This window comes from Somniosus microcephalus, chromosome 8 (assembly GCF_052327205.1).
Source record: "Somniosus microcephalus isolate GS21.2 chromosome 8, FLI_Smic_1.0, whole genome shotgun sequence".
NCBI classification, from domain to species: Eukaryota; Metazoa; Chordata; class Chondrichthyes; order Squaliformes; family Somniosidae; genus Somniosus; species Somniosus microcephalus.
Window position 1 is genome coordinate 165,559,171 of NC_140994.1, and position 8,749 is coordinate 165,567,919.

Genomic DNA, 8,749 nt, shown 5'->3' on the forward strand with positions numbered 1-8,749 from the left:
TCCAAGGCAGGGAGGGGACTCCAGGGAACACAGGGGTGACACCGCCCCTGGACCTAAAAACCGTCCAGACCCTGGATCCCGCCCTCAAAACGGTCCTCAAAGCCATTGCTGAGGGCAAGCAGGTAGAGGGTCCGTACAGTACGGCAGCCCTCTCAGTCAAGGAAGGCATGCTGTTCCGAGAGGAGCAGTGGGTTGTGCCGCAGCAGCACCGGAGGGAATTCCTTCAACTGGCCCATGAGGGTCCAGTGGCAGGACACCCCGGGCCTGAGGTTACTTGGCAACGGGTAGAGCAGGCGGGATGGTGGCCGGGACTGAGGGACGATGTCCGCGAGTTCTGTGCGAGCTGTCTTGTGTGCGCTGCAAACAACCCAGACCCCCAGAAAAGGAAGGTGCCCATGGGACACATCAGGAGGGTAGAGGGACCGTGGCAATCAATTCAGGTCGACTACATAGGGCCCCTGCCCGCCGCCCAGGGCGGTTATAAGTATTGCCTTGTTCTGGTGGATGTGTTCACCAAATGGGTAGAAGCTTTCCCGTGCAGAACAGCTCCGGCGCTGGGTACTGCCAAGATCTTGATCCGGGAAGTGTTCTCACGGTGGGGACTCCCCCGTTTTGTTGAGTCCGATCAAGGGAGTCAGTTCACCGGTCAAGTGATGCAGAACACCCTCATGCTCTTGGGCATTGAAGGGAAGTGGCACGTAGCGTAAAATCCCCAGTCATCCGGGATTGTTGAGCGCATGAACCGGACCCTCAAGGAAAAGCTGAGGAAAGAGACAATGGGCTCGCCCCAGAAATGGGCGGAGGTCCTGCCTTTAGTCCTCATGGGGATCCGAGCCAGCCAGTCCAAAAGTACGGGGTACTCCCCGCACGAATTAATGACTGGGAGGATCATGCGAACACCTACCCATGTACTAGCCCCGGTGCTCACTGAGGGCCAACTCCAAGAGGTGAAACGAGACAAGTTCGTCCAGACCCTTTTGGAGCGCCTGAAGCAGATTTATGGGCAGGCAGCTGGGAACATGGGGAGACAGCATCAGGGCAATCGACTGTTGCTGGAACCCCGTAAGCAACAAGAGTGGGAAGTCGGAGACCAGGTCATGGTTAGGAACTATGCCCGGGTGGGGAGTTTTGAACCACTGTACATGGGGCCTTACAGCATTGTAGACAAGGCCAGCCCCATGGTTTATGCAGTGAAGGTGCCCTGACGTACAAAATGGTTTCACATTAACCAGTGCAAACTGTTTAAGGCAGGTGCACAAGGGCCAACAACAGTGGCCAGGTCTGAGGACAAAAATCCCCAGCCTGCGACAGAGTCACAGACCACACAGGCTGGAACAGTGGCCTGCGTGAAGGGAGGAGTCATCCCATTGGAGTGGGAGGTCTCCCCTCTGATTTGGGATTCGGACGGGGAGGAGGCCGAACAGCTCGACCCCGCCCTTGACCCGATCACGGAGGAGGATGAGTCAGAGGACGAAGATCCCGCCCTCGACTCAAGCTCAGGGGAGGTAGGGATTGGGGGAGGAGACTCACTACCTGTAGGGACAGGTGAGGTGGAGTCGGATACCACAGATCCCGGCCCCGGGGGGGCGGAGCCAGAGGGAAGGGAGCCGGAGCCGGCAGCTGTGGTGGAACCACAGGCTGTGACGGTGAAAGTCCCAACCCCCGGTCCGTCAGGCCTGGGAGCCTCACCCAAGGCAGCCCCTCGTAGGTCGACCCGAACGCCCCAGCCCAGAAGGCAATGGTCCAACTCTCCCTATCTTCCCCAACCTCGATACAGAGCAGCCCGAGAAAGGCACGATTCCCATCCAGCAGCGACAGGCTGCGGGGGATCAAAGCAAAAGGTCAGTGCAGCCCCGCCACAGGAAGCGGCACGCTGCAGCCCTCACAGGAATTAGGTAGGCCGCCCGAAGGAGGGTGTGAGGAAATCTACATGATATAAGGGGTTAATTTCAAGTGCTTGCTGGGTAAAAGTTTTCAGACTTGACACTGGGCAAGTGTCGATGTGTAACTAGAGCTATTGCACGTACTCGAACTACAGCCAAGAACAGATGCCTGCCCACCTAATGGTACCAATGACCTGATAACTTGTGACCGAAAGCAAAGCTTGCCTCCCTTATATATGATTAAAGAGGACCTCCGGTTACACGATTCATGCCCTGTTATAGATTAACGGTTGACTTATGTGTCCAGGATCCTTCTGTCAATATGTTATTTCTACCTGATGATTAATCTAAAATGTATCCTGATAGAGGAACAAAGGGATTTCAATCAAACTTGTTTGTTACACTGTATAAATATAGAACGTTTACACTGTATCATTGGAATAGTAGCCTCACCCCTTGAGTGGAGGTACTGATTCCCCTTGCAAGTTAAATAAAAGGCCTGTCCGTCTGACGAATCCAAGTGTGTATTGAGTCATTACCCAGAGCTAAGAAGTAAGGCACTTCTACAATTTGGAGGTTCCACCGAGATGGCTTGCTGTACCAATTGGTGAGTTAACAGACGCCGAGTACGTTGCTCGGTTGGGAAAATCCCATCGGCCGAAGGTGGTGTTTTGCCACATTTTTGGGACTTTCCCTGCCATAAGCATAGCTGCGCACAGTCTGTTTATTCCATTGGACAGCACTGCCATCGGGTAATTGACTCACAAGGTTCGGGGGTTAAACTGCCGTTGTGACTGCTTCCCTTTCAGAAACGGAACAGAGGACCAGCCATGAGGCGCTGACGCCCCGCGAACAGGATCGTGCAGAAAAGGACTGTAGGAAGCGCTGAAATAAAGGTACCAGAGAGAGAAGGTTAAGTCAGGAATTTGATTAACTAAGGAGCTAGCGATTTATTGGAAATTGAACTAGCAAGGTTCCAGCTTGCTGAGAGAGAAGGTTAAGTCAGGAATTTGATTAACTAAGGAGCTAGCGATTTACTGGAAATTGAACTAGCAAGGTTCCAGCTTGAAGTTAGCTGGGACAAATTGAAGGCCCTTTTTGCTAAAGATTTGGCTAAAGGGAGTAGGGTAGAAGGAGAGAAGAGCTTGAAGTTAGCTGGGACAAATTGAAGGCCCTTTTTGCTAAAGATTTGGCTAAAGGGAATAGGGTAAAAAAAAGAGAGAAGAGTGGGCGGATGTCTGAAACACAGTGTCAATGTTTAATGTTTATGAGAGTGAGTATTTAACTACTTGTTATTATCAATCAACTTTGCAGCTTTGTCCAGTAAGGCTGCATAGGTTGGGGATTTAGTAACACTTTGGTTGTTGTTTAACAAGTGTATTGTTTATTGTTTATTGTTATATGTATTAATGTTTAGTCATGTCTGATCTGTAGAGGCGTCCCACGCAGATCATAGAGTGTTACGGAATTGTTGTATGTTTTAACTAAAATATTTAAGCTGAAAAAAAAACTGCAGAAGGGGTTGGAAAAGACCCAAGCCGGGGAAGTGAGTCCCGCGGCGGAATGTATGGTTGAGAAAATAGTGATGTCTTTTACATGATCCACTAAGCTATTGTGGATTCAGTATTTTCCCCAGTTAGAAATACCTTCCACGAGGGTTGAGAACCCTCGAGTTTTATACGTATGTATAGTTTATTAATCTGATCTGTAGGGGCGTACAACGCAGATCATGGATTGTCACGGGAGTTTAGATTGTTTTAAGTGAACCATTTAAGCTGCTAAAATGGGTGCTAGCACCAGTAAGCCACCCGAGAAAGGCACGCCAGCAGCCTTTATGTTAAAGAACTGGTCAATCATCCATTGATCACCTACCAAATTGGTCCAAATGGACTGTAAATAAGACTAGACCCTTTCCCTCAGATAGTCATTTAACATAGAAAGAATTACTTGCCTCGAGAAATGTTTAACGGACAAGAGAGAAATAGAGAACAGCCAGATAAAAAGACTGCCTCTATGTTTGTTGAGTCAGAAAAAAAAAAAAAAATTACCCTGAAGAAACACCTTTCTCCTCTATTATGGTAGGATAACAAGGTAACTATAGAAGGATGAATAGAGGGGAATATAGAGGAAGACGTGGTAGAATAAGAGGGTATGGACGATCTGGTAATTGTTACAATTGCGGACAACCCGGACATTGGGCAAACCAATGCCCTGCGAAAAATTGTCAGAACCAAACCTCCAATAATGGACCTCCGTTAGAGAATAAAGGTCCTAATTTCACTGTCCATAACCCTTTTTCGGACCAGTCAGGAGGTTACCCTACAAACGGACAGGGATTTAGGAGAAATAGAGATCAGAATTACTGACTGACACCAGCAGCCCCAGGCGCCACAGACCACCAAATGCCCGTTGTTTCTTTAAATTCACGCAGCAAACCTGAAATTAAAATGCAAATAGCTGGGAGACCTATGTCATTTTAGTAGATACAGGAGCAACCTTTTCGGTGTTAGGGAAAGGATATTCTGAAGGAATGCCTATTAATGGGAAAAAGACCCCAATAGCTGGATTGGCTGGAATACTACAATGCTTGAATCAATCGACTCCCCCCACAGTAAAAGTAGAAGAATTTGAGGAAGAACACTCCTTTCTGTTATCAGGAGATGTCTCTATGAATTTATGTGCAAGAGACTTGCTGTGCAAAATGAATGCTACAATCATTTGCTCCCCATCAGGAGTAACGGTAGAAATCCAAGTAGATAAGGCATATGCGTACCCAGTAACAGAAATAAAACACCCTGTTCTTTACGCATGGGAAATTGCCGACCCAAGTTTGAGTCCCAAACTCGTCAGTCTGTTAGGAGCGTGGGGACAAGCTCCATAAAACAATACCAGGAATCCCTGAAACTAGGGAAATGGCATTCAAAATTGCACTGCACGGCCTGCTATGACAAAACAGGACAAGATTTAAAATACCTCCTAACTATTAGACTGCACAGCCCTATAAAGTTAAAATTAATCCAGCTGCACCATTACCCAAAAGGTCACAGTATCCATTGTCAGAGAAAGCAGAAAAAGGAATTGAGCCAGTGATGGAATCATTGTTAAAACAGGGAGTTAACGCCGGATAGAATAAAGGTTGTTTGCAACACATCGTTGCCAAAAACTAAAAGAGAAATGAAGCATTTTCTAAGAATGACTGGCTATTGTAGACAATGAATACATGAGCATGACAAATTTGGAAAATTCGCGGTTACCTGACTTCCTCGGGAACCCAGATTAAAAATGCACAAGAAGTGAAAAATCTTTTACTAGCTATTCAGAGACGTAAACAGATTGCAATTATTAAGTGCCAAGCGCACACGGGGCATTTGGACAAGGTTGCGCTTGGAAACGCTGCTGCAGATAGCGCTGCTAAGTCAGTAGCTATATCAAGTACTGAACGACAAGTTTCAGCCTTCCCTGTTAGGGAAAAGCCAGAGATACCGCAGCCCCCGTCCTTAGATGATGTGCTGACCCATCAAGATAGGGCCAGTTCTGATGAAGTAAAGGAATGGGTTGTTAATCATTGTTTTAAAAACACTGACGGCTTATGGGTTCATCATGACGGCCGCATGGTGGCACCCAAATCATTACTATCACCAATTGCCCGATGTGTTCATAAATTCACCCATGCGGGCAAAGGGGGGATGGCGGACTATATCCTCAAGACCTGGTATGCACCAGGAATCTCAAAGTTGGCAAAACAAATATGTGAAAATTGTACTATCTGCCAGACCATAAATGCAGGGAAAATAAAGAAGGTACAGCCCGCATCCCACCCAAACCCCATGGGCCCTTTTGTACACTTACAAATGGATTTTATTGAATTACCTGTATGTATGAGCTTTAAATATATATTAGTTATTATTGATATGTTTTCAAGATGGATTGAAGCGTTTCCTTGTAGAAAGAATGACGCTACTACTGTTGCTAAATGTTTATTGAAGGACATTGTACCGCGCTTTGGGATACCAGCAAAACTGTCAAGTGACAATGGGTCCCATTTTATGGGAACAGTGATTAAGGAACTATGCAAAGCCTTACAGATTAACCAGCACCTCCATTGCAGTTATCATCCACAGTCGGCTGGACTAGTGGAAAGATATAACGGGATGCTGAAAAACAAGCTTGCAAAACTGTGTAAAGAAACTGAACTTAAATGGGTTGATTTGTTACCCATAGCTTTAATGACAATGCGGTCTGCTACCAACAGAACTACAGGATTGTCGCCTCACGAGATCGTCATGGGAAGACCACAAAGATTGCCCTTTTCGGCACCTTTAACAGCTAAATAAATGGACATTCATAAAATGGAGGAAGATATGTTGAGTTATTGCATTGCACTAACCAAATGTATTTCTAGTTTCCATCAACAGGTGAAGGAAGCCCAGGTCGATCCCGCTGAAGGAAAGTGCCATACTTTCGAGCCAGTAGATAACGTCTACATAAAAATCTTCAAGCGAAAGAATGGCCTTCAACCCAGATTTGAGGGACCCTTCCAAGTACTCCTGACCACAAACACCGCTGTAAAAGTAAAGGAGCGACCAACATGGATACACGCGTCCCATTGTAAGAAGGCATCAGTTGAAGACAATACACTACCAAGATGAACTGGATTTGGACTCTGATGAGATTGTTCCTTTTGTTAACGATAATTGAAACTGCCATATGGATTTACCCAGATCCTCTGAAAGGCAAACTATGTATAGAAGAATGTGTACTTTTAACCAAAAATCTCTTTTATGTTATATGCTATAATGAGACCATGAAAGTTCAGCTTCAGGACCATACTATGCAGGTACCCCCGTATCAACCCCTAAATCTTAGGGTAAGACAGGGTAAGATAGTAGAAGAAGATAGTGGACAGAGGCTTGATAAGCTGTGGGTCACATGCCCTGATACTGTATTACCAAGTGACAAAACTGCGAACGGAGGGGTTTTCTGCAATGGTAATTCAAGAGGAGGACTGGCCCTGACAGCTAAGTTAATGTTTTGTGATAATCCTTTTACACAACCCCTCGTTTCAACATCAATTACTCAGAAAAGAAAAATTAATAGGACCGCTAGGAAACAAGGAGGGAGAAGTAGAAGACTGTTAAATAAGCATAACTATCATCAAGTTAATACCTTTGTATACATGAGCTATCTGTATGCTAAAAAACAGAACCTTGCCAAATGCTGGATATGCAGCCACATCCCTGTGCATGCAGAGGGTGGAATACCTCTAAGGCCCATTCCCTTCGAGATAGAAGAGATGGTAGGGTGGTTATTACAGTCTAATACCACCTGGAATAAGGAGGCAGCCAGTACATTTCAGACCCAAAATAGTTTAAACCCAGATCAGTTGGAAAATGAATGGAAAGATGCAGGATACAACCTTATAAAACTTGAAGGGTGGTTTCATCCCCTATATGATAATCGAAGGAATCCAGAGAGTCTATTAGTTACGTCAATGGGAACCATAAATAAAACAAAAGGAGAAGTCTGTCTTGTAAACGACAATGGAGAAGGATTGATGGTTGGATGGAGTGAGTGCAAATGTAACTACACTTTGACTAAAACTACTACTAAACCACCAGGTGCAATCGAATGGCCTTATTGGGGATGGTGGAATCTGTCCACAGTACAAAATTTGACTAGCAAAAAAATCTGGAAAGGAGAATACGGAATAGGAATGATGCACCAGATATGGAACAAATTTGAAGCCTATAATAACACCTATTTCATCTGTGGGCATAGAGCATACCCCTGGTTACCACAAAATTGGACTGGGTCATGTTATTTGGGATATGTAGTGCCTTATATACATCACATTTCATCTTTGGATAGCCACCCTGGGACACGAGCAAAACGAGCCATTACAGAAACATTTCCCTGGTATGGAACAGGGAAGTTAACAAGAGAATCTATAAACATGGCAGCAGTGTTGGAACAAATAGCCAATGATACTGCAGATGCTCTTAGTGATGTAAACGCAGAAATGGTGGCTTTGCGCACTGTTGCCTTACAAAACCGCATGGCTCTGGACTATTTGTTGGCAAAAGAAGGGGGCACATGTGCAATCATAAAAACCGAATGTTGCACCTATATCCCAGATAGCTCAGAAAATATCACCAATCTGGTAAACCACATAAAGAAGGCCGTAGAGAAACTACGTCAACCTGAACCATGGTCCGTGTGGGATTGGATTTCAGGATGGGGAGGAGCATTGGGAAAGCAAATTTTGGAAGCTTTTATCGCAATTGTGATGATATAAAATTATTGTGTACAAAAGTCCTTTCCTTATTAGCGTCAACTCCTCCAGTACCAATGATGTCTGAATATGAGGATATTAAGGGTGAGACCTTTGATGTAGAGTTTTTTTTAAACTTAGCGAAATAGATTGTCCTTAGAAAGGACAAAAGGGGGGAATGAGGAAATCTACATGATATAAGGGGTTAATTTCAAGTGCTTGCTGGGTAAAAGTTTTCAGACTTGACACTGGGCAAGTGTCGATGTGTAACTAGAGCTATTGCACGTACTCGAACTACAGCCAAGAACAGATGCCTGCCCACCTAATGGTACCAATGACCTGATAACTTGTGACCGAAAGCAAAGCTTGCCTCCCTTATATATGATTAAAGAGGACCTCCGGTTACACGATTCATGCCCTGTTATAGATTAACGGTTGACTTATGTGTCCAGGATCCTTCTGTCAATATGTTATTTCTACCTGATGATTAATCTAAAATGTATCCTGATAGAGGAACAAAGGGATTTCAATCAAACTTGTTTGTTACACTGTATAAATATAGAACGTTTACACTGTATCATTGGAATAGTAGCCT

The 8,749-nt window shown here is 45.2% G+C and overlaps 1 long non-coding RNA gene across 1 annotated transcript; it reads left to right on the forward strand.

The window, feature by feature from the left end:
• Window positions 1–2,645: 2,645 nt before the first annotated feature.
• On the forward strand, window positions 2,646–8,184 carry LOC147113913 (uncharacterized). The gene is made up of 2 exons (XR_015079307.1): window positions 2,646–2,779; window positions 6,286–8,184. It is a non-coding gene; the product is annotated as an uncharacterized LOC147113913 (long non-coding RNA).
• The last annotated feature ends 565 nt before the right edge of the window (window positions 8,185–8,749 follow it).